This window comes from Mustela nivalis, assembly GCF_964662115.1.
Source record: "Mustela nivalis genome assembly, contig: HAP1_SCAFFOLD_1480, whole genome shotgun sequence".
NCBI classification, from domain to species: Eukaryota; Metazoa; Chordata; class Mammalia; order Carnivora; family Mustelidae; genus Mustela; species Mustela nivalis.
This window is the reverse complement of record NW_028135184.1, coordinates 90,016-115,801: the sequence shown is the minus strand read 5'-3', so window position 1 is coordinate 115,801 and position 25,786 is coordinate 90,016. Positions and strand designations below refer to the sequence as shown.

General features: G+C 36.1%; 1 long non-coding RNA gene across 1 annotated transcript; it reads left to right on the top strand.

The window, feature by feature from the left end:
* Positions 1–2,543: 2,543 nt before the first annotated feature.
* On the top strand, positions 2,544–25,719 carry LOC309857872. Its single transcript, XR_014307947.1, has 3 exons — positions 2,544–2,614; positions 24,551–24,611; positions 25,638–25,719. It is a non-coding gene; the product is annotated as an uncharacterized lncRNA (long non-coding RNA).
* The last annotated feature ends 67 nt before the right edge of the window (positions 25,720–25,786 follow it).

Genomic DNA, 25,786 nt, shown 5'->3' with positions numbered 1-25,786 from the left:
GATGAGCACTGGGTATTTTAGGCAACTAATGAATCCTTGAACATTGCATCAAAAACTAATGATGTATTATATCTTGGCTAGTTGAACTTAAATTTAAAAAAGAAATTCCCACTGAATTCCCATTGAGCTTCAATTACAAGTTCCTTACACATGAAATCCCTGGGTTTTTCCTGTAACCAAGAGAGCACTAGTTTGAACATATCCAAAATTTGGGTGACTCCCAAGATTTCTCTCAGAAAGAACAAATGGAACAGAAAGCAAGGTGACATCGGTAAAATCATGGTAGTGGAATTTTGCAGTAAAGCTAAAATGAAGAAAGCCGAGGCAACATTAGAACTGTTTAGGTATCAGGGAACTAAAATGTGTATGAGAGACTGAAAATGTCCCCCTCTCCCCTGCTTTTCCTCTTGCTACAGTAGAAATGAAGAAAAGGAACATGTATATTGAGCTATAGATGTAGGGTGGCTCACTCATTAGTCCCAACATCTTGATCCTTTCTGTAGCCCAACAGCTTAGGATTCAATTCATGTCCCAGTAAAATGTGATGTCTATCATAGGCTTTTGGAGTTGTTTTAAAATAACTAGATCCAGTATGGTCCTCTGACTGGCAACCTCAGTATCACCAAAGAACTTGCTATAAATGCAAGAGGAAAACCATCTCAGGTCCTACTCCAGACCTACTGAATCATATGCACACTCAAGTTAAAGAAGACATATTCAAACCATCCAGTTCTCTGCCATCATGTTTTTTTCTGGTGGTAGGAGAGCCACCAGCTAGCACACTTGGGAAATATCTTGATCTGCTGCCTGCCTGATAATGGGTTAGCAGCTGTAGTGAGCCTCATTACTGATGGGAAATACACAGGTGAACAAGAACCATTTTGACAGAAGAAAGTTTTGATGTGAAAATGATGGGGAAATACTCATCTTAAATCACAAAAGTTCAATCCGCAAATTCTAAGTCTATCATATAACTATTTTTCTCCCCCAGAGTTTCTCAACCTCTGCACTACGGGTACTTTGGACCAGAGTTCTTTTGTTATAAGGGCTGTCCTGTGCATTGGTGTTTAGTAGCATTCCTGGCTTCTACCCACTACCTACAAGTAGCATGCCCTCATACAGTGTGACAACCAAAAATATCCCCAGACATGGCCAAGTATCCTATAGGGGGGTGGTTAGGAGACTTGGTTAGGGGGTGTGTGTGCAAAATCACCCCTGGTTAAGAACTACAGCTCTAGGCTTGATCCATATTGACAAAATCCTATTTCTAAAGCAAAAATGAATCTCTTTACTGTTAGATTGACTATTTTCTTTCGACCTCTACGACTTGTCATTCTTGTAAGAGTTTTTCATCTGGCTCATCAAAAGAGACATCTTGAACAGCTGGCCAGAAGGATGGTAAGCAAACAAAATATGTTTATGATTCAGAATATGTTTGCTTCAGGAAATACTGACAAGAGTTTTAGATAACTATATAATAATCTTTATTTTTATGATGATTTTTCATCTCATAAGTTAATGATTGTTTTCAACTCTCAGGTTTCAGGAAACAAACGGTGGTTCAGGAAGGATGGATTTGACCTAGACCTCACTTATATTACCGGTTTGTAAAGTTTAACTGTTGATTTACTTGTATTAACATCAAATATTTCTGGTGTGTGAGTAAATATGTTCATCTTGTTCTTGCTTTGTCTGAGCCATGTTCTTTCAAAGCATTCTTTATTCATGAAGACATGAGCCACTATGGTGGCACAACATATTTGTAGTTTATCCCTGACAATGGAAAACCTGCATTGTCCTCTCAAATCAGGGCTGCTTGGTTACCTTCCAGGAAATTGAATGGATTTCCAGTTAGCTCCGTTTGTTTGGTTTGGAATTTGAGTTCTAGTATTTTTCTGGGGTACAAGGATTTCAGAAAGACCTGTTCCATTCCAGAAACTGTGGAGAATAAGAGATCTCAGTTTTCTGAGTCAGGAACTCTGGAAGGCACCCTGAGAGTTCCCACCATTGCTGGAACCCAGATTTCTCATTTTTTTTTTTTTTGTTATCTACTTAGGAAATAAATTCTCACCACTGGTCAACACAAATCTGTCCCATATGGTGGGAACCAGCTGAGTCTTAAGAACACTGTGTGAGGGGGCGCCTGGGTGGCTCAGTGGGTTAAGCCGCTGCCTTCGGCTCAGGTCATGATCTCAGGGTCCTGGGATCGAGTCCCACATCGGGCTCTCTGCTCAGCAGGGAGCCTGCTTCCTCCTCTCTCTCTCTCTCTCTCTGCCTGCCTCTCTGCCTACTTGTGATCTTTCTCTGTCAAATAAAAAAAAAAATTTAAATAAAAAAATAAAAAGAACACTGTGTGAGTTTAACGGTCATTATAGCAGATAATTTAATATGTTTTCTTGATTATACTGAGAAGTAGCTTTTTTCTCCATCATTCTTAATCCAGAAAGTTCTTTTTTATGTAAAAGGAGTCCAATTGTATATAAGTTAAGTTCTCATATATTGTTTCACTTTATAATGACATTCATAGTAGTGACTATTTTGGCTTACAGAGCGTATCATTGGCATGTCATTCCCATCTTCAGGAAAGGAGTCTTTCTATAGGAATCCCATTGAGGTAAGTGTATTTAACAAGTGCTCATAATTCTCAGTAAACATAGACTGTGGAGTCATAAGTTTAATATTGGCCCAGAGATGGCAGTGTTCCAAAAATTTACTCTTTCCGGTAAAGAATTATAATGGACTGAGAACAATTAGTTTTTGCTGTGTAATGGACCACCCAAAAAATTAGGGGCTTATAACACCAACCATTTACTTCGTTTATGATAATGTGGCTTTTGAATTTAGGTTGGGCTTGACTGGGTGGTTCTGCTGATCAGGGACAAATTTGACTAATCACAGCCAGGCTGATGCATACATCTGCAGGTAGCTACTTGGCATCTGAGGATTGGCTATTCTAAAATGGTGTGGTTGGAGAAGTACCTGGGTGGCACAGTTACTTAAGGATCCAACTCTTGATTTTGGTTCAAGTCATGATCTTAGGGTCATGAGATTGAGCCCAGTGTTGGGCTCCACACGCTCAGCACAAATTCTGCTTGAGGTTATTTTCCCTCTTCCTTTGCCCCTCTCCCTGCTCACTCACACTCATGTACTTTAAATAAATAAGTAAAATCTTAAAAACAAACAAACCAATAAATAAATAAATAAATGGGATGGTTGGATGTCTCCATGTGATGTCTCATGCTCCAACAGACTAGTTCAGGCTTGTTCATGTGGTAGCAGTGGCAAAGGTCCCACAAACAGCAAGCAAAAGAATACAGAGGCCTTGACAGCCCAGGTTCAAACTACTATAATGTGGCTTCTATGTCATTCTGTGGTACAAAGAAAATTTACAATTCAGTCCAGACTCAAGGAGTAGAACAGACTGCATCTCTTGATGGCAGGAATTGCAATAAATTATGGTCATTTTTATAGTCTTATCATAAGAGAAAAGGATGAGAATTCTTTAAATAAAATAAATGTTCTTAGGTTTTAAGTTATAGTGGAAGCATACTGCCTTAGATTCTGTGGATTAAGTTATTTCACCCTTCCATGAAGATGACAACAAAGACGAGGAAGCCACTGCCCCTTTTAAGCCCAAAGCCAAGTCAAAGGCTTAGAAGATCAAGAAAGTGCTGCTTTCTTGAAAGTCATCCACGGTCATCAAAAACAATCGGCAGATCACCTACATTCTGATGTTGTATATCTGAAGGCAGCCCAAATATCCTCAAAAGAACACCCCCAGAAGGTGGGGTTATGGACATTGGGGAGGGTATGTGTTATGGTGAGAGCTGTGAAGTGTGTAAACCTGGTGATTCACAGACCTGTACCCCTGGGGATAAAAATATATGTTTATAAAAAATAAAAAATTATATTAAAAAAGTATATAAAATAAAAAATTAAAAAAAAAAGAACACCCCCCCCCAAGGAGAAACAAACTTGACCACTGTGCCATCATCAATTTCCCCTGATTATGGAGTCAGCCATGAAGTAAATAGAAAACAATAACACACTTGTGTTCACTGTGGAGTCAAAGCCAACAAGCACGAGATCAAACAGGCTGTGAAGAAGCTCTAGGACATTGATGTGGCCAAGGTCAACACCCTTATCAAGCCTGATAGAAGAAGGCATGTATTTCATGGGCTCCTGACTGTGATACTTTGGATGTTGCCAACAAAATTGAGATCATCTAAACTGAGTCCCGCTGGCTAAATCTAATTTCTTTTACCATAACTAATAAATTATTAATTCAAACATAAAATGATGTTTAATATGAAATTCCAGTTAAAAGCCATCATTTAAGAAGTTTGCATATGCTATATATTAGTATAATTTATATTATTATATCAATATGATATAATTATGTATATGTCTGCATATAAGTCTACACATAAACATGCATATATTATTATGCTTTTGTTGGGGCATAACAAATACTATAAATTGCTCTAATCTTAAGTGGCTCTTGATGAAATTATATATAGGTTATATATGCATTTAACCAACATCCCTATCAATATATGGAACATTTCTTGCTCTTTCTTAGTCAATATCCCAACACACTGGAGGTAATTATTAGTAAAAGTAAAAATTAAAATTAGTAAAAAGTAAAAATTAGTTCTACTTTTTCTTGAATTTCACATAAGTGGAATCATATAATACATCTTTTTTTTTTTTAAAGATTTTATTTATTTATCAGAGAGAGAGATGGGGAGAGAGCGAGCACAGGCAGACAGAATGGCAGGCAGAGGCAGAGGGAGAAGCAGGCTCCCTGCTGAGCAAGGAGCCCGATGTGGGACTCGATCCCAGGACGCTGGGATCATGACCTGAGCCGAAGGCAGCTGCTTAACCAACTGAGCCACTCAGGCGTCCCTATAATACATCTTTTTTGACTGACATTTTAATTCCCCAAATCTGAGATTCCTTCAATATTGTTGTACAGTTCTTACAACATTTACATATTTTTTTTAAATTTTTTATTTTTTATAAACATATATTTTTATCCCCAGGGGTACAGGTCTGTATCTGTTCTTATCAGTTTAACAACATTTACATATTTATTACTTGTGATAACTTTAGTATTTACTGCTATCTAAAATTCTATATTAAAAGCCCTAGTATTTAGGGGTACCTGGATGGTTCTGTTGGTTAAGCAGCTGCTATCAGCTCAGGTCAAGATCTTGGAGTCCTGGGATCAAGCACTGTGTTGTGCTCCATGTTCAGTAGGGAGCCTTCTTCTCCCTCTGCTCATGCTTACATGCTCTCCCTCTCTCTCTGTCTCTCTCAAATAGGTAAATAAAATATTTATTATTATTTTTTAAAAAGCCCTGTTTACAAACAAGCTTTCTATTTACATACAGGGATCATACAATTATACACCACTTCATGAAGACAGTGAAGGTGTTACATTCTATAACATCTACTTTACAGAAATTTTTAAAAAATCAAAAGATACAGCTGAAGAAACAGGTATAAATTTGGGGGCTAGTAATTTTTATAGGGAAGTTGTACAAGTCACATGACTTTTAAATATGTGAATTAAAAATCATGCATTTGGGGTAGTCATTATGCTTTGTGTTGAAATAAAAAAAGAACACTGGCTGTTAAAGAATCATGTTAAAAAATATTTAATGCACTTCAAAATGTTGTACAAATTATTGTGGTTTATATGCACCCCTAAACCTTTAGTCATCTAGTTCAAGTATATCACTAAAGTGATACATTAATTCTTCCAGTACAATGGCATATTTCATTCTATTGACCATTGCATACTCTAGAATATTTTAGAAAAAAATGTGTAATATTCACAAATATTCTGAAAAACAAGCAGTGCAGTGAACCTGCCTAGTGCTTCTGAGATGGTCTCATGTCAGCTTAATAAGTATTCATTCTATAAAATAATAAGCTAATGTTTGAATAATTGCCAAGACAAAAAATATTTTCTCAAAAATCATGAAGTCTTTTTATCAAGCACCACAAAAGGAGATAGAAGAATTTTAGTTTGAACAGATCTCTTGGACTGTGCTTAACCTGGAACTTTAGCTTAGTTTCCAAGATTTCAGAAGGACCAGATCTTGAATTACAGACAGACTCCAATCAAAAAGTTTTGGCTGTTGGGCTTTTTCCATGATTTGGCTGTTGACCATTGACTGATGATGGATAAAGAAGGTGTGTGCTATAGATATATAATGGAATATTACTCAGCCATCAAAAATGATGAAATCTTGCCATTTACAACAATGTGGATGAAACCAGAGTGTATTATGCTAAATGAAATGTTAGAGAAAGACAAATATATGATTTCAATTTTGTGTGGAATTTAAGAAACAAAGCATGAACAGAGAGGAAAGGGAGGAAAAATAAGATTAAAAAAAACAGGGGTGCCTGGGTGGCTCAGTGGGTTAAGCCTCTGCTTTCAGCTCAGGTCATGATCTCAGGGTACTGGGATCAAGTCCTGTGTTGGACTCTCTGCTTGTCAGGGAGCCTGTTTCCTCTTCTCTCTCTCTGCCTACTTGTGATCTCGCTCTGTCAAATAAATAAATAAAATCTTTTAAAAAATGGGGAGGTAAACTATGAGAGACTCTGTGGTTCAAAGAACAAACTCAGGGTTGCTGGAGGGGATGTGGAGTAGGGGATGGGTTAAATGGGTGATGGGCATTAAAGAAGGCACTTGTGGGGATAAGCATGGGGTGTTAAATATAAGTAATAGGAGTGCCTGGGTGGCTCAGTGGGTTAAAGTCTCTGCCTTCAACTTGGGTCATGATCCCAGGGTCCTGGGATCGAGCCCTGCATCAGGCTCTCTGCTCAGCAGGGAGCCTGCTTCCTCCTCCCTCTCTGCCTGTTTCTCTGCCTACTTGTGATCTCTGTCTGTCAAATAAATAAAATCTGGGCGCCTGGGTGACTCAGTGGGTTAAGCCGCTGCCTTCGGCTCAGGTCATGATCTCAGGGTCCTGGAATCGAGTTCCACATCGGGCTATCTGCTCAGCAGGGAGCCTGTTTCCTCCTCTCTCTCTCTCTGCCTGCCTCTCTGCCTACTTGTGATCTCTCTCTGTCAAATAAATAAATAAAATCTTAAAAAAAAATAAAATCTTAAATAAAATAAATAAATAAAAGTGATGAATCACTGAATTCTACTCCTGAAACCAGTACTACACTATATGTTAACTAACTTGAATTTAAATAAAAAATAAAAATAAAAAATGCTCGACTTTACAACAGTGTGAAAGTGATAAGCATTCAGTAGACCTCACACTTTGAAATTTGAAGTTTGATCTTTTCCCAGGCTAATGATCTGCTGTGCAATTATTTTCATCAGCTGCAGTTCCCAGCAGCTATGTGATCATGAGCGTGTACAGTTGATACCCTGACAACAATTGTGTGTCTGTATAGCCATGTTTGTTTTTTCTACTCAGTGCAGTATTCAATATATTACATGAGACATTCAACACTTTACTACAAAATAGACTTCCGATCAGATGATTTTGTCCAACTATAGGATAATGTGTTTTTGAGCACAATTAAGGTGTAGACTAGGCTGCTTTGTTTTGTTGACAGTTTCCTTTGCTGTGCAGGAGACTTTTATCTTGATGAGTCCCAAAAGTTCATTTTTGCTTTTGTTTCCCTTGACTTTGGAGATGTGTCTTGAAAGAAGTTGCTATGGATGATGTCGAAGAGGGTTACACTGCCTGTATTCTTCTCTAGGATTTTGATGGATCCCTGCCCATGTTGAAGTCTTTCATCCATTTAGAGTTTATCTTTGTGTATGGTATAAGACAATGGTTAAGTTTCATTCTTCTGTACATAGCTGTCCAAGTTTCCCAGCACCATTTATTGAAGAGACTGTCTTTTTTTCCACGGATATTTTTTCCTGCTTTGTTGAAGATTAGTTGACCATAGAGTTGAGGGTCCATATCTGGGCTCTCTACTCTGTTCTGTTGTTCTATGTGTCTGTTTTTGTGCCAGTCCCATGCTGTGTTGGTGATCACAGCTTTGTAATAAAGCTTGAAATCAGGCTATGTGATGCCCCTAGCTTCATTTTTCTTTTTCAACATTTCCTTGGTGGTTCGAGATCTTCTCTGGTTCCATACAAATTTTAGGATTGTTTGTCCCAGTACTTTGAAAAATACCTTTGGCATTTTGGCATTGGAGGTATAGATTGTTCTGGGCAGCCTAGATATTTTAACAATGTTTATTCTTCCAATCCATGAGCATGGAATGTTTTTCCATCTTTTGTGTCTTCTTCAATTTCTTTCATGAGTGTTCTGTAGTTCCTTGAGTACAGATCCTTTACCTCTTTGGTTAGGTTTATTCGCAGGTATCATATGGTTGTTGGTGCTATAGTAAATGGAATTGATTCTCTTATTTCCCTTTCTATATTTTCATTGTTAGTGTAGAAGAAAGCAACGGATTTCTGCACATTGATTTTGTATCCTTCCATATTACTGAATTTCTGTATGAATTCTAGTAATTTTGGAGTAGAGACTTTTGGGTTTTTCATGTCATCTATGAAGAGAGAGAGTTTGACGTCAGAAGATATTTGTAAATGACATTATAGATAAAGGACTGGTATCCAAGATGTATGAAGAACTTCTTAACCTCAACCCCCAAAAAACCAATTAAGTCAAAAAATGGGCAGAAGACATGAACAGATGCTTCTCCAAAGAAGACATACGAATGTCTAACAGACACATGAAAAAAAGTTCAATATCATTAGCCATCAAGGAAATTCAACTTAAAACCACATTGAGATACCTCCTTACACCAGATAGAATGGCAAAAATTGACAAGGCAGGAAACAACAACAGAGAAAGGGGAACCCTCTAACACTGTTGGTCGGAATGTAAGTTGGTACAGCCACATTGGAAAACAGTATGGAGGTTCCTTTATTAAAAATAGAGCTACCCTATGACCCAGCAGTTGTACTACTGGGCATTTACTCCAAAAATACTGATGTAGTGAAAAGAATGGGTACATGCACCCCAGTGTTCATAGCAGCAATGTCCACAATAGCCAACCTATAAGGAGCTGAGATGCCCTTCAACAGATGAGTGGATAAAGAAGATGTGGCTCAAATATACAATGTAAAATTACTCGGCCATCAAAAAGGATGAATACCCATCATTTGCATCAACATGGTTGAAACTGGAGGGGATTACACTAAGTGAAATAAGTCAAGCAGAGAAAGACAATTATCATATGGTTTCACTTATATATGGAACATAAGGAATAGTGTGGAGGACATTAGGAGAAGGAAGGGAAAAATGAAGTGGGGGAAATCAGAGGGGGAGATGAACCATGAGAGTCTAGACTCCAGGAAACAAACTGAGGGTTTCAGAGGGGAGGGCGGGTGGGGGAATGGCTTAGACTGGTGATGGGTATTAAGGAGGGAATGTATTGCACCGAGCACTGCGTTATACACAAACAATGAACCACAGAACACTACATCAAAAAATAATGATGTACTGTATGGTGACTAACATAACATAAAAAAGAAAAGGTAGGCTAGGCTAAGTTATGATGTTGGGTAGGTTTCGTGTATTAAATGTATTTTTTACTTTTAATATCTTCAATCAAAAAGGGTTTATTGGGAACTAACCCCATCACAAGTCAAGGAATATATGTAGTCAGAAAGAAACTGCCTTGAGAGAGATGAACTCAGTGATTATCAATTGAAAAAAAAGTATCGATTTTATTCATCTCTTAGACAAACAGAAAAATAAAACATTTTTCCCCATGGAATAACATGTATATAATGATATAAATGTATATTATACATAATTTTATAATTTATAATGATATAAATGTATATTATACATAAATATACAGTGTACAATAATATATTATATATTAACTAATAGTCATAAATATATAATTTGATATTACTATAATAGGATAATATATTTCCCTCTTAGAGTAGTACATGTTTAAATATGTATCATATATTATGTAGTATGTAATTTATATGTAATTTACAATTACATGTAAATTATATGTAGTATATTCTATTTATAAATACATATTGCATATATATTTATGTATATACTCATCTCCTAAAAACACAAAAATAACATTTTCCCCTTAGGATAATATACGTGTATTTATATGTAATATATGTTAAACTACACAATATAGGATATATAATTATGTATATAAAATATGGAGTTATATACAATACATTTAGTATAAGTTATATAAATATACATTTCGTTTATGGACATATATAAATTAATCTTTTATAGAAGCAGGAAAACAAAACCTAGAAAAATAGATGTATATTTAGATATAGTTATATTTAACTATATTTTTATATTTATATATAAAAATTAAACATATATATATATTAACATGTTCCTATAATCAAATTTAATATACACAGTATATATTTTATATAAGTACATATTTTTAGTTTATACATTATGTGATTATATTATAAATTCTATAAATTTATAAACTAGATAATTTATAATATATCATTGAGTTGTATACTATACATAATAGTTTTTATATAATCATATAACATGTTATATATTTTACATAAAACATATTATATTGAATGGTATATTATGTATATTATATATTACATGGCATATACTATATTACATATAAACACATATTATTCTAAGGGGATAAATTTTATATTTTCCTGTAAGAGATCAATATAGGTAATATGTATTTATAAGTAGTATGGAACTAACACAAAGACATATAATTCATATGGTAAAATGTTGAAACTGACCAAAATATGAAAACTGCTAAAGCTGTCAGAAAAAGACAAGACAAAAAGCTTTTGTGTATATCTATAAACTAAAGGTGACACTCTCCAAAGGTTTAAAAATTGTTATTGCTACTTCCATTTAAAAATTTTTTATAGGGGTATCTGGGTGACTCAGTTGGTTAAGTGTCTTACTCTTGGTTTTGGCCCAGGTCATGATCTCAGGGTCCTGGGACTGAACCCTGGGTCAAACTCTGGGCTCATGGAGGAGCTGGCTTGAGGGTTCTTTCCATCTCCCTCTGCCCCTTCCACCACTCATGCATGTGCACACTCTTGCACTCTCTCCCTGTCTCAGATAAAAGCTTTTCTAAAAATAAAATAAAAAATTTAATTCTAAATAAAAAAAAAAAACTATATACAAACCAAAATTTAACCGGAGGCCCCAGCCCCCTCCAAAAAAAAAAAAAAAAAATCAGTACTAAGCAAGACCCAGAACAGTTCATAATTTACAGTTCTGCATGAACAACTCTCTTAGGACTTATCCAATAACGTACTCTATTTTACAATCTGCTTATCTTGTAAAACTAATTTTGCCGACTTTATTTCATTAAAATTTCATACAGTGTAAAAGTAGAACTGTACGTAAATAATCCATCTAGAACTTCTGTAACATCGTCATTTTTTTCTGTAGATGATTCTGAGATTGTCTCATTTTACTGGTATTGGACCTTACTCATTCTTTTGACTCCTGGCAGTTAGAACTACTGCTTCCAAGGCCTGTATTTTCACTGCCTTCAGGAAATAAATCTTTCTCAGCTTGAAACAGATGAGGTTCATCCATTTGATTATTTTTCCTCAGAAGTTTCATCTCTTCATTCATAGTTAAATTTTCCCAGTCTTTCACCATTGAGTATGATCTTTATTTCCTTTATCTGTTTGATCTTCTTTTTCTAGCTCCTTTAGATATAAGGTTAGATTGTGTATCTGAGACTTCTACTTGAGGTGGGCCTGTATTGCTCTAAACTTCCCTCTTAGAATAGCTTTTGGTGCACCCCAAAGATTTTGAACCATTGTGTTTCATTTTCACTTGATTTCCTCTTTGTCTTTTGTCTTTTGTCTTTTTTTTTGTCCCTTTGTCTTTTCCTTTTTATCTTTTGATTTACTCTTTAATTTCTTGATTGACCTGTTCATTGTTTAGTAGCATGTTATTTAATCTCCATGTATTGGTGATCTTTCCAGATTTCTTCTTGTTGTTGATTCTTAGTTTCATAGCTGTAGTCAGAAAAGATGCCTGCTATGACTTGGATCTTTGTGAATTTGTTGAGACGTGTTTTGTGGTCTAATTTGTTCTCTGTTCTGGACAACATTCCATGTGTCCAGAATGTATATTCTGCTGCTTCAGGATGGAATGTTCTAAATGTATCTGTTAATTCAATATGGTCCCATGTGTTATTCAAAGCCATTGTTTCCTTGATGATTTTCTGTTTGGATGACCAGTCTATTGATGTAAGTGAGGTGTTAAAGTCCTCTACTACTATTGTATTACTCTCAGTTACTTCTTTTATGTTTGTTATTACACGCTTTATGTATTTAGGTACGTAAATATTTACAATTGTTATATCTTCCTGTTGTATTGTATGATTTATGATTATATAGTGTTCTCTTTGTCTCTTGTTACAGTCTGTTTTAAACTCTATTTTGTTTGGCATAAGTATTGCTATCCCGGCTTTCTTTTCACATCCATTTGCATGCATTCTCCATCTCTTCACTTTCAATGTGCATGTGTCTTTAGATTTGCAATGAGGCAGCATATAGCTGGGTCTTGGTTATTTTTTCCCATTCCATCTCTCTATGTCTTTTGATTGGAGCATTTAGTCCATTTACATTCAAAGCAATTATCGATGGATATGTATTTGTCATTGTTACTTGTTTCATAGTTGTTTTGGTAGTTCTCTCTTTCTTTCCTGCAGAAGATGTAACATCTTCTGCATATAATAGACCATATTGAGTCAATGGTCACTTAAGTTTGAATTCATTCTTTACTCCTTTCCTCTCCACAATTTAGGTATGTGGTGTCATACTTTACTTTTACTTTCTAAGTATGCTCACTGTTTTTTATAGTTATACTTACTTTAACTGCTTTTGTGCTTCCCACTTTTCTTACTCCTGCTGATTTTTGAAATTCCATGTTTTAAGCCCCATTGGTTGTAAGAACTCACAAAATTAGGCCCTTCTGGTTTTCAAAGCCAAATGTAATGGGGATTCATCTTCCCTACATGGGGTCCCTGATGTGGAGGTTTGTTTTTCACCCCTCACCATGCCTGCAGCACCCCTCCCTCTTGCAGACAGTTGTATGGTTCTCTTTAGCTCCAGACCATGTCTCTGTCCTTACTACCCTCTTTCAGTGGCCCCTTCTCTACATTTAGCTGTGGAGTTTGTTCTGTCAGTCTCCGTGTCATTTTTTGGGTTATTTACACTGATGCATTTATTTAGTTTTATCTGTGTGAGGCGATGAGCTGAAAGTCTTCCTATTCTACCATCTTCCCCAGGAGTCTTTGATATTATTTTAAATGGTATTTTAAAGTTTTGTTTTCTTATTGGCTGCTGTAATATCTATCTATCTATAAATCTATATCTATATATCTATAATTCTATATATATCTATATAGATATAGATATCCAGTACACTTCATAAATTCATACATTCAGCAGACACACAAGAAGACACTCAACATCATCCATGACCAAGGAAAATGCAAATCAAAACCACAATAATACCTCACACCTCTCAGAATGGCTAAAATCAACAACACAAGAAACAACAGGTGTTCGTGAAGATGTTGCAAAAAGGAACCCTGTGCACTGCTGGTGGGAATGCAAACTGGTTGCAACCACTGTTGAAAAGAGTGTGGAAGTTTCTCCAAAACAAAAATTAGACATATTCTGTGATCCAGGTATTTACCCAAAGAAAACAAAAGACACTAATTCAAAATGATACATCTAGGTTCATCCATGTTGTTGCAAACGGCAGGATCTCATCTTTTTTATGGCTCAATAATGTTCTTTGTGTATATATACCACCTCTTCTTTAGCCATCCATTTTGATGGACACTTGGGTTGTTTCCATATCTTGGCTTTTGTAAATATTGATGCAGTAATGGTGTACCATAGAGGTACAGATACCTTTGTGAATGAGTATTTCTGTTTTCTTTAGGTAACCCAATAGTGAAATTACTGGATCATATGGTAATTCTATTTTTATTTTTTTTCAAGAACCTCTGTACTGTTTTCCACAGTGGGTGTACCAGTTTGCATTCCTACCACCAGTGCACAAGGGTTTCTTTTTCTCCATACCCTCACCAACACTTATTTCTTATCTTTGATTTTAGCCATTCTGACAGGTATAAAGTGATAGCTGATTGTGATTTTGATTTGCATTTCCTTTTCCTCTTTTCATGTCTGTGTTTGCCATCTCTATATCTTATTTGAAAAAAATGTCAATTCAGAGGAAAAAGTCTATTTAGGTTTTCTGCCCATTCTTAATTGAATCATATTTTGGGGGGTGTTGACTTGTATAAGTCCTTTATATTTTGAGTATTAACTCCTTATCAGATATATCATTTGCAAATATCTTCTTCCATTCAGAAGGTGGATTTTTAGTTGTGTTGGTGGTTTCCTTCACCATACAAAAACTTATCTGGAATAGTCCTAATAGTTTATATTTACTTTTGTTTCCGTTGACTGAGGACACATATCTAGAAAGATGTTGCAATGGCTGATGTCAAACAGTTTTCTGCCTATATTTTCTTCAAGACGTTTTATAGTTTCACCTCTCACATTTAGGTCTTTAATCCAGTGTATTTATTTTTGTAGCAAAAAGGAACAAAATGATCATTCTTTTGCATTCTTTTAGCTGTCCAGTTTTCTCACCACCACTTATTAAGAGACTATCTTTTCCCCTAGTGTACATACAGTCTTGTCTCCTTTGTCCTAGATTAATTTTCCCTATTAGTGTCGGCTTATTTCTGGGCTCTCTAATCTGTTCAGTATGTCCATTTTTGTACCAGTACCATACCATTTTGATTACTATAGCTTTATAATATATCTCATAATCTGGTTTGTCTTCAAATTCTTTCATCAGCATTTTATAGTTTTCAGAGCACAGATCTTCCACCTCTTTTGTTAAGTTTATTTCTAGGTTATTTTATTCTTTTTGGTGCAATTGTAAATCAAATTGTTTTCTCTTTCTGCTACTTCATTATTAATGTACAAAAAAAAACAATTTCTGTGCATTAATTTTGTGTCCTGAAACTTTACTGAATTCATGTATTCTAATTGTTTTTTTATTAGGGTTTTAGGTTTTTCTCTGTATAATATCATGTAATCTGCAAATAGTGACAGTAACTTCTTCCTTACCTAATTGGATGCTTTTTTTTTTTTTTTCTTGTCTGATTGCTGTGGTTAGAGCTTCTGGGGGTATGCTGAATAAAAGTGGTTAAGAGTGGGCATCCTTGTCTTGTTTCTGATCTTAGAGGGAAAACTCTCAATTTTTCACCATTGAGTATGACATCAGCTGTGAGTTTGTCATATATGACCTTCACTGTGTTGAGGTATGTTCTTTCTAAACCCATTTTTTGGAGAGTTTTATCATAAATGGATGTTGAATTTTGTCACATGCTTTTCTGCATCTGTTGAGATGATTGCATGATTTTTATACTTCATTTTGTTGACTCGGGGGATTGATTTGCAAATATTGAGCCTTTCTTATGAACCTGGAATAAATCCCACTTGATCATGGTGAATGTTCCTTTTAATATATTGTTAAATATGATTTGCTAATATTTTCTTGAGAATTTTTGCTTCTGTGTTCTTCAGTGATAATGTTTTATAGTTTTTTTTTTTTTTTTTTGTAGTGTGTTTGTCTGTTTTGGTATCAGGGTAATGCTGGCCTCATTAGGCTGTACTTCAAAGCTATACTTTCTTTGCTATTGTTTTGGAATAGATTGAAGACAATAGGTATTAACTCTTTTTTAAATATTTGGTAAATTCACCTATGATCTGTCTGATCCTGGAATTTGTTGGGAGTTTTTTGATTAGGAATTCAATTCTGTCAGCAAGAATTTGGTTTTCAAATTTGTATGTCTTCCTGATTCAGTTTAGGATGACTGTATGTTTCAAGCAGTTCATCTATTTTTTTCTAGGTTATCTGATTTTTTGACATATATTTTTTTTCTGGTACACTCTTATACTCTTTCGTTCCTCTATGGTGTTCTTTGTTAACTTTTCTGTCTCTGGTTTCATTCAGTTCCTTTTGTTTTCTTCTCCTTATCAGTCTGCTAAAGATTTATTGAATTTTTTATGTTTTGAAAGAATTGGTTCTTTATTTCATTGGTCTTTTCTTTTTTCTTTTTTTTTTTTTAAAGATTTTATTTATTTGACAGAGAGAAATCACAAATAGATGGAGAGGCAGGCAGAGAGAGAGAGAGAGAGGGAAGCAGGCTCCCCACGGAGCAGAGAGCCCGACGCGGGACTCAATCCCAGGACCCCGAGATCATGACCTGAGCCGAAGGCAGCGGCTTAACCCACTGAGCCACCCAGGCGCCCCTCATTGGTCTTTTCTATTCTTAAAGACTCTATTTCATTCATTTATGCTCGATTTTTATTAAATCTTTCCATCTACTAATTTTGGACTTTACTTTTTTTTCTAGTTTTTTTAGGTTTTTAGATGGAGGTTTTTCTTCTATCTTTGGGTTGGCTGGTATCTCTATAAATATCCCTTTTAGGACTGTTTTCTCTGGGTCTCAAAGATTTAGACTATAGTGTTTTTATTTTCATTTGTCTCCATATATTTTTTAATTTGCTCTTCATTTTCTTTCTTGACTCATTTGTTGCTTGGTAGCATGTTGTTTAATTTCCACCTGTTTGGTTTTCCAATTTTTTTTCTGTAATTGGTTTCTATTTCACCCCATTGTGATTAGAAAATATACACGATATGATTCAATCTTTTTAAATGTATTGAGACTTGTTCTTTGGCCTACCGTGTGATATATCCTGGAAAACATTCTGTGTGCATATAAAAAGAATTTGTATTCTGTTGTTTTTGTGTGTCAAAACAACAGAATATTTATCTGTTAGTTCCATCTGACCTACTGTATTGTTTAAAGACACACTTTCCTTATTGATATTCTGCCTGTATGATATATCTATTTAAAAAGTGCTGTGTTGGGGCGCCTGGGTGGCTCAGTGGGTTAAAGCCTCTGCCTTCGACTCGGGTCACGGTCCCAGGGTCCTGGGATCCAGCCCTGCGTCGGGCTCTCTGCTCAGCAGGGAGCCTGCTTCCTCCTCTCTCTCTGCCTGCCTCTCTGCCTAGTTGTGATCTCTGTCTGTCAAATAAATAAATAAATAAATCTAAAAAAAAAGTGTTGTGTTAAATTCCCCTACTATTATTGTATTACTCTTTCTCCCTTTATGGGTATTAATATTTACTTTAAATATTTAGGTGTGCCATTGTTGGGTACATAGATATTTATAATTGTTGTATCATCTTGTTCAATTGATTCTTTATCATTATGCAATGCCCTACTTACTCTCTTGTAAGTCTTAAAGTTCTGCTTTTTGTGATATAAATATTGTCACCTTGGGGTTTTTTTCCACTCCCTTTTGCATGAAATATCTTTTCCATCCGTTCACTTTCAGCCTGAGTGTGTCCTTATATCTGAAATGAGTGTCTTGTAGGCAATGTGTAGTTGTGTTTTGTTTTTTGTCCACTAGGCCACCTTATGCCTTTTGATTGGAGTGTTGAGGGCACTTATATTTAAGTAATTATTTTCAGTGTGTACTTACTGTCATTTTGATTATTTTCTGGTTGTTTTTGTGGTTCTTCTCTGTTAATTCTTGTTCTCTTTACTTAAGATTATAAATTTCTGTAGTGTTATACTTGACTTTCCTTCTCTTTTTTGTGTATCTTTTATAAGTTTTGTGTTGGTGTTTACCATGAGGTTTATATGCGACATTCTATGTATACATCATTCTATATTAAGTTGATGGTCATTTAAGTTCAAGCACATTATAAAAAACTTTTTAAATCCTTCCTCCGGTTTTGTGTTTATGTTGTCATATTTTACATCTTTTTATAATTTTCTTAATTCTAATTAAGGCCTTTTCTCTTCCACTTTAAAAGGTTCCTTTAACATTTCTTTTAAGCCTGGTTGGGTGGTGATGAACTCCTTTAGCTTTTGCTTGTCTAGGGAACTCCATCTCTCTCTCTCAATTCTAAATAAAAACCTTGCTGGGTAGTTTACTTGGTTGCAGGTTTTTTCCTTTCAGCACTTTGAATATGTCATGACTATCTCCTCTGGGCTGCAAAGTTCCTGCTGAAAATTCACCTGATAGCCTTATGGGGTTTCCCTTTTTGTAACTTTTTGCTTCGCTCTGACTGCCTTTAAAATTCTCTTTATCATTAACATTTGACATTTTAATTATTCTGTGCTATGGTGTGGCCCTCATTGGGTTCATCTTGCTTGGAATTCTATGGTTCCTGAACCCGGATCTTACTTCCTTCCCCAGGTTAGGGGCGTTTTCAGCTATTATTTCTTCAAATATATTTTCTACTCCTTTCTCTTCTCCTTCTGGGGCCCCAATAATGCAAATTCTTACTTATTTGATGTTGTCCAAGAGATCCCTTAACCTATGCTAATTTTTAAAAATTCTTTTTTTGTTTTTGCTATTCAGCTATCTTCTAGATCACTTATGTGTTCTGCATTTGCTAACTTATTGTTGATGCCATCTAGTAGTTTTTCATTTCAGTTATTACATTCTTCAACTCTGATTTGTTCTTTTTGTTTTCTATCTCTTTGTGGAAGTTATCCCTGAGTATTTCACTTTTTTCTCTAGACCAGTGAGCACCTTTATGATCATAACTTTAAACTTTTTATCAGGCAAATTGATTAGCTCTGTTTTGTTTTGTTCTATTATTTGAAGCATATTCCTTTGCCTCCCAATTTTTCTTGATTTTTTGTATTTGCTACTATGATTAGAAAAGCTTCTTATCCAAAACTTGAAGGAATGGTCTTGTGTATGGTTGTCCCTTGTGTACACTTGTGTTCCTAGTAACTTTGAGGGGCTGGCTAGAATTGTGGCTTGTGTGATCTGTGGGTACTGGGGCACTCCATGGGAAGGCTGCCCTGGTGGGATGGCCATAACTGAAGTGTGTCTGAGTCAGGTCATTCCTGGAGCTGTCTACATAGAGAGAGCACCCTGGTAGCACAGCTGAAGGTGAAGTGGCTATAAGCAGAGGGTCCTAGGGCTCTACACACTGAGAGGACCCTTACAAATTGGTTGAAGTGGGTGAAAGCTATGTGTCCCAAGGCTCTCCATGCAGATACAGCTGAGGTGGAGCACAAGCTTAGGGAGGTCCTGGTGCACCCTGCACAAGTGGCACCCCAGCAGGACAGCTGTTGAAGTAGGTGTCAGTGAGGGTGCCTCAGGCTCTCCACACACAACTACTCCCTGGCAGAACTATTGAAGCTGAGGTGGGTGTAGGCCAGAGTGTCTCAAGGTGCTTACTGCAAAGGGCTCCTTGGCAAGTTAGCTGGAGCCAATGCAACTGTGAACCAGGTGGTCCCAGCACATTCTCTGCAGTAAGTGCCCTAGCAAGCTATCTGAAGCCAATGCAGTGGGGGCCTACAATGTTTCAGGGTGCTTTGCATGCATATGACTTTGATACAATGGCTGGAGGTGTAGTGGGTGCCTAGCAGGAGTGTCCCAGTGTGTGTCATACTAGGGCCATTTTGATAGAATGGCTGGGGCTCATGTGGGCTAGGGGCCCAGGGCTCACTGGGGCTCTATACCAGCTTGGATGTGTAAACTGTGCTTCTATCTACACTATCTAGGTAGAAGGGGAGCATGAACTGTGACACTCAACAACCTGTCCAATCTCGATGGATTTCTAGGAGCTTCCCTAGCATTTGGTGGAGTTCTAGGGCTACATTTTTTTTTTTAAATCCTAGTTGCCCTTTTCAACCATGGCTTATTTTCTTGCCCTAAGGCAGATGAATCTCTAACTGAACCCTCAGTATTGTCCCTCCCCTCTATGGTTCACAGTGTCAGAGGTGGGGCTTCCCTTCATTGCTTTGCCTCCCTCTCTCTTGCAGTTCTCTATGTAGCTTCTTTATCTTATGTAATGCAGAATCTGTTCAGTTATCCTTCAGTTCTTCAGGAGGAACTATTCTATTAATATTTGTAGATTTGGTGTGGCCATGGAGAAGGTGAAGTCAGGGTCTTCCTACATCACCACTGTGGAATGGAATCTCAGTTTTCCTTATCAGCTGCTCTATAATGACCTTACCTCGCTGCTCTCTAATGACCATATGGCCATCCCACCATATACCTGGGGTATGTGGGGTAACTCCTATCTGTTCCATATGTTTTCATCCTTTATTAGGCTAGCCTGGGTATGTTCTTATGTAACGGCAAAAAGGCAAGAGCCAGAGTGGTATCTTAAAAAGGTTTTTGAAGTTACTTGCTTTATGTCATTCCGTTGACCAAATAAATTCATATGATATAGTCCAATAGGGGAGGATTAAGTATTTGAATCTTTCATGAAATCACTTAAGGCAGGGAAGCTTTTCTATACATGCAAAAAATTAAAAACAATAACTAGTCCATAGTCATAGTCTTGGGACTTGGGCAGTCAAAATCAATTTACAAATGTTCAAAAAGGTCTTAAGGAGAGTGTGAACCACATCTTATCTAGGTTATGTTATTTGTAAGTAAGACATGATTCTACTACTCCCTTGACCAATTTTGAAAAATTTTCCAAACTGCTATTTAATGTGGAAACTACTTTATTCATTCCATAGTGGGAATAGTTTGAAGTAATTTGACCAGAACCATTGGATGGATTATGGCACTTTAGGGTAGCCATCTTCAAATTGCCAGAATCCATCTCTAGGGATAGAGCATCCTTTGACAATATTACTTTTCAGTAGGTTGGGCTGAGAGCTGTGAGGTAATTACAACTTGTTTAAATGGATTCATTTTTCTTTGTAGATTTAGTGGTGATAAATATAAATTTAGCAACACTTAATAGTGGCTAGGGTATTAAAAAGCCACAAACTTCATTAAGTATGTAAAGTCAAAGCAAAGACATTACTCTTGGCTTCTAGAGTTTTCTCTAGACCATTGAGATTTTTTTTTTTCAGTTCTTAACACTTATCTCCTTGGGTTATTGACAAAGTTCTAATAAACCATGATCTTTTTACCATTTTTAATAGACATAATAGAAGAGGTGATAAATCATCAGTTTTCATAAAACTCATGAATCATGAACCACCCCCCAAATCATATCTACTGTCCATATGAATATTTACCTTCCTCTTTTGCTGAGTGTAGGCTTATGTCTGAGCTATTAGTTCAGGTACCTGGGCTGACTGAGAATGAGGCAGTGGAGCTATGCTGGTGCTTACACGTTCAATGATAACAACGTGTAATGGACAGAGCATGTCTTTGTTGTTTTTAGGATGAAAGCCATCTACAAACTAACAAGTTGGACTAGAGGGTGTGAGATTCAGATATCGGCATGATTAATTTCTGAGAGAATGCAAAATGGTCATGTCGTTCCCCTTCACTCTTAAGAGGGAATAAATGTGCAGGATTAGACTTTGAACAATGGATAGTAATATGTAGAGCAATGGACAGTAACATGTAGAGCAAACAGTAAGATTTCATATGCAGTAAATTTGCTAATATAAATGTCAAGTGTTTCTGAGAAGTAGCAAGATTGGACATAGGTGGGAATAAGGAAGCAAGCACTATGGTGGAAGTGTCAAGTGTGGCCAGTGCTGCCATGGCATGCAGGCAAAGAGGTTGCACTTTCATCTCCAGATCATGGAATGTGCTAAGATAGACAGTAGCTTCCATTGTAAACTCTTCTGGTTAGTTAATATTTTGTAAACACAGAGAAAGGGTTGGCCTATTTAGGACAAAGTTGGAGGTTATTGCAAAAAGGGTTTCAAAGAGTAGACAGCATTTTTCACTTTCCCAAGAGTTTCTGGAATTGTAAACTTAAGGCTATTGAGAAAAAGAAGATCTACATTACCTACATTGCTAAAAATCTTCTTAGTTATCTTTTAGTTTTTGACCTTGGTACAATTATATATTCTTCATTCTGGTTGAGGACAAAAACTATACATCTAGTCCCCCAAAATGTGGTTTCTTGGCAGAGTTGAACTGTCTTTTTAGATGCTTTTTGTCTCTGTTGAGCTAGTTAGTTTAAGAGGTATTTATAGTCTTCAGGAAACTATTTAGATCAGAAAACATAGCAGCAAGTTATCTTTGTATTGAGTCAAGGATGGACTCTTGGAGAAAATTCAGAACTTGAGATCATTTTTTAAAAACGTATAGAGAAATATGAGGTGATTTTTTAAAAATCCCTAAAACTTAGCCATCCAAGTATTTTTTTAAAGATTTTTATTTATGTATTTGACAGAGAGAGAGAGATATCACAAGTAGGCAGAAAGGCAGGCAGAGGGGGAGGGAGATGCAGGTTCCCTGCTGAGCAGGGAGCCTGATGCGGGGCTCAATCCCAGGACCCTGAAATCATGACCTGAGCTGAAGGCAGAGGCTTAACCCACTGAGCCACCCAGACGCCCCCCAGGTTTTTCATTTTCTTTTTTTTTTTTATTAAAAAAGCAAATGCTGAATGTCCGTAAGTGTGATATACTAAGGAAGACTGCACAGAAATTAAATACTGTGAAATGTTTGCTTATTGAGAGAATGAAGGGCAAAACGGTATTCTAATGGTTGTGTGGTATTTCATTAGTGTTATAATCATGCTTGAATGTTGGATAGTTAGGTGTCATTAACATTAATAATGCGGCTGGTGGTGTGTATTATGGAGGGCATGTAGTGCATGGAGCACTGGGTGTGGTGCATAAACAATGAATTCTGGAACACGGAAAAGAAATTTAAAAAAAAATATTAATAATGCAGCATCAGAGGCACAAAGGTTTAAAGGCATAAAGCCTTTTCTCATAGGTTCCTAGGAATTAAATACCCTGGTAATGGAGTATGAGTATTTTGGGGATTCTCAATATATATTACCAAATCCAAGGGATTATGTTAGCAATAAATCAAAATCTTTATTTTCATGCCATCTTTGCGAACATTGGATTTTCCCATTTGAAAAGGAAAGGGCTAATTTCATGGGTGAAAATGGGATTTTATTGTTGTTTAGACTTCTCTGTTGGTGAGGTGAACACTTATCTATATAGTTTGTTATGCAGTTAAATTTTCTCTTTAATGAATTTATTTATGTCCTAGGCCCATATATCTATAAGTTGAGGGAGTATTATTTAAATTGTTTTGGGTTACTAGTTTATACTAGTATAACTAGTTTATAGTTAATATTAGACATAGTTCCCATTCACTCCATTTTACTGAAAATGAATCTTGTTTATTGCACTGTGGCATTTTTTAATGGAAATCTCCAATTTTTAAAGTCGAACCTAAATCTGTTGATCTTCCATTGATTCAATATTTTGTTTTTCTTGATCTAAAGAATTGATTAATATGCACTTGAACTTCCTAGAGATATTTGTGGGTTTTTAAAAATCTCTGATTCTTTACTCCATCTGGATTTCATTTTAGTGTAAAGGATCTCATGAAATCTTGATGCATATGAGTCTATTCCCCCATTCCAGCATTTTACAGACTCAGAGTATTTATCTTTTTTATTTACTATTTCCTACTGACAATTTAACCACTTGATCATTTTGATGTTTTTTCTTTTTCTCAATATGAAGCTAGTAAACATTGGTCAGGGTAGTATACTCATCAATTTTTAAGCCTTTTTACAGTCATTTTGTTGTACAGAGACACATGGTCTGTGTGTGTTTCAAATGGATAAATTTGGTAGAAATACTGTATTTGTATGTGATAGTAACTGTACTTTAGGTCACTATTTCTTATTTGAAAAGTTATGCATATATGCATATTTGTGTGTGTGCGTGTATGTGTGTATATATATGCACATACACGCATATGTATTCATTTTAGAAAGTATGCAAAGGTGATCCAAAGTCTCCATATTGCCACCACTTAATTAAAATTTAATATAATGTTTTTTTTTATCATGCATGTATAGACACACAATCATACCACACATTTTTGCATTATTTATTCATTTAAATAGTGCATAGGTTGATGGTAATATCCAGATCATGATCTCAAAAAACTATCTATTTGGGCACCTGGGTAGCTCAGTTAGTTTAGCCCGTGATTCTTGGTTCTGGCTCAGGTCATGATCTCAGGGTTGTGAGATGGAGGCCCACATCAGGCTCCATGCTAAGTGGGGAGTCTGCTAAAGATTCTCTCTCCCCCCCTTCCTATTACTCATGTTCTCTCTCTCTCTTTTTTCTAAAATAAATCAATCTTTTTAAAAATTTTAAAAAAATAACCTATCTATTCAAAAATAGATCTAGATAAGAATCATATATTACTACGAAATCATAATTTTCACCTACTTATGTAAGGCTAGCTAAATGTCTCTGGTAGCTTTAAGCAATGTGTATTTGTAGTAGACTTTATTCAGGTAGTCATGCACAACATTGTGGACTATTTGAAAACCATCAGTGGATAAGCTAGGACTTGGAATGTAGGTACTCTATTCCCTAAATCTCCCCTAAAAGGTGCTAAGTGAAGGACAAGTAAATAAAAGGTAATGACCATTCTGGCTTACTCCTAAGGAATAGCTTATATTGATGCCATATGGATTTATGTATGATATGTGTCTATTTTTTCTAGGAAGTTGTGCGGTTCTTAGATACCAAACATCGAGAACACTATCAAATCTACAATCTATGCAGTATGTACATGGCCAGATATTTTGCTACTATTGATATGAAACAGATCACTACATATAAGATGATTCAGTCTTCACATTTCATTTAATCATACGTATTTGGTGGGTGATGGGAAGTGAGTTTAAAAATCTCCATCTTGCATTGGTTCTGTTTTGTAGGGGAAAAAATATCTCAATAGTATAAATGCCCTGTCGGGGAGACAGGAAGCTTAAGTTGAGGCAGAGCCATTTTGGGTAGAATCTGCTCTAGTAGTGTTAGGTTTAGGGAAATACTTCTGTTTTCCCTGCTGGCTTGTGTTTTGAAGACAGACAATTCAAAAAATACATTTCCTAATTCACTAGGAGTGGGGTGTGAGGAGAGCAAAACCCAAATATGAAAAAAATCCAAATAGTCAATAAACAAGGGAAAATATGCTCAAAAACAAAACCTGTAGAAAAGAGATTATATCCCCACTTAGTATTCGGTCTTGTTTTTTCCTCTTCCTGTATATTAAGCAGACATTTTCAGGAGGCAAGCATTCTGGTTGGCCACATTTACTTCTGCTCTGTGGTAATATGTGGTAATATGATGAGTAACCTACTATAAAATTAAAAGTAAGGCCTGTTAAGTCCAAATAAGTTGGGTTACTCAAGATGGACAAACCACTGCTATCTCTGTTTTTCAGACCCTTAATATTCTTAAAAGCAACAAGAGCCAGTAAGAAAGCTCCTTTTAATACTGGTTAAGGGGGATGCCTGGGTGGCTCAGTTGGTTAAGCATCTGCCTTTTGCTCAGGTCATGATCCCAGAGTCCTGGGATCGAGTCCCAAATCTGGCTCCCTGCTCAATGAGGAGCCTGTTTCTCTCTCTCCCTCTGCTACTCCCCCTGCTTGTGCGCTCTCTCTCTCTCTGACAAATAAATAAATAAAACCTTTAAAAAAAAGTTAAGGTGGATAAGGCATTTATAATAAAAAGTAGAACTTCTTCATAACTTGATCATTTACTGTGTTTATTAGGCATATGTATCTGCCTATGTATTATTTATTTTAGGTGAAAGAGCTTATAATCCTAAGTACTTCCATGACAGGGTCCAGCGAATCAAGATTGATGATCACAATGTCCCCAGTCTAAGGTAAATTTCATGCCAAGATGGTTGTCAAAAGAAAGCTAAATATATTGGACTTGATTTTTTGTATGAA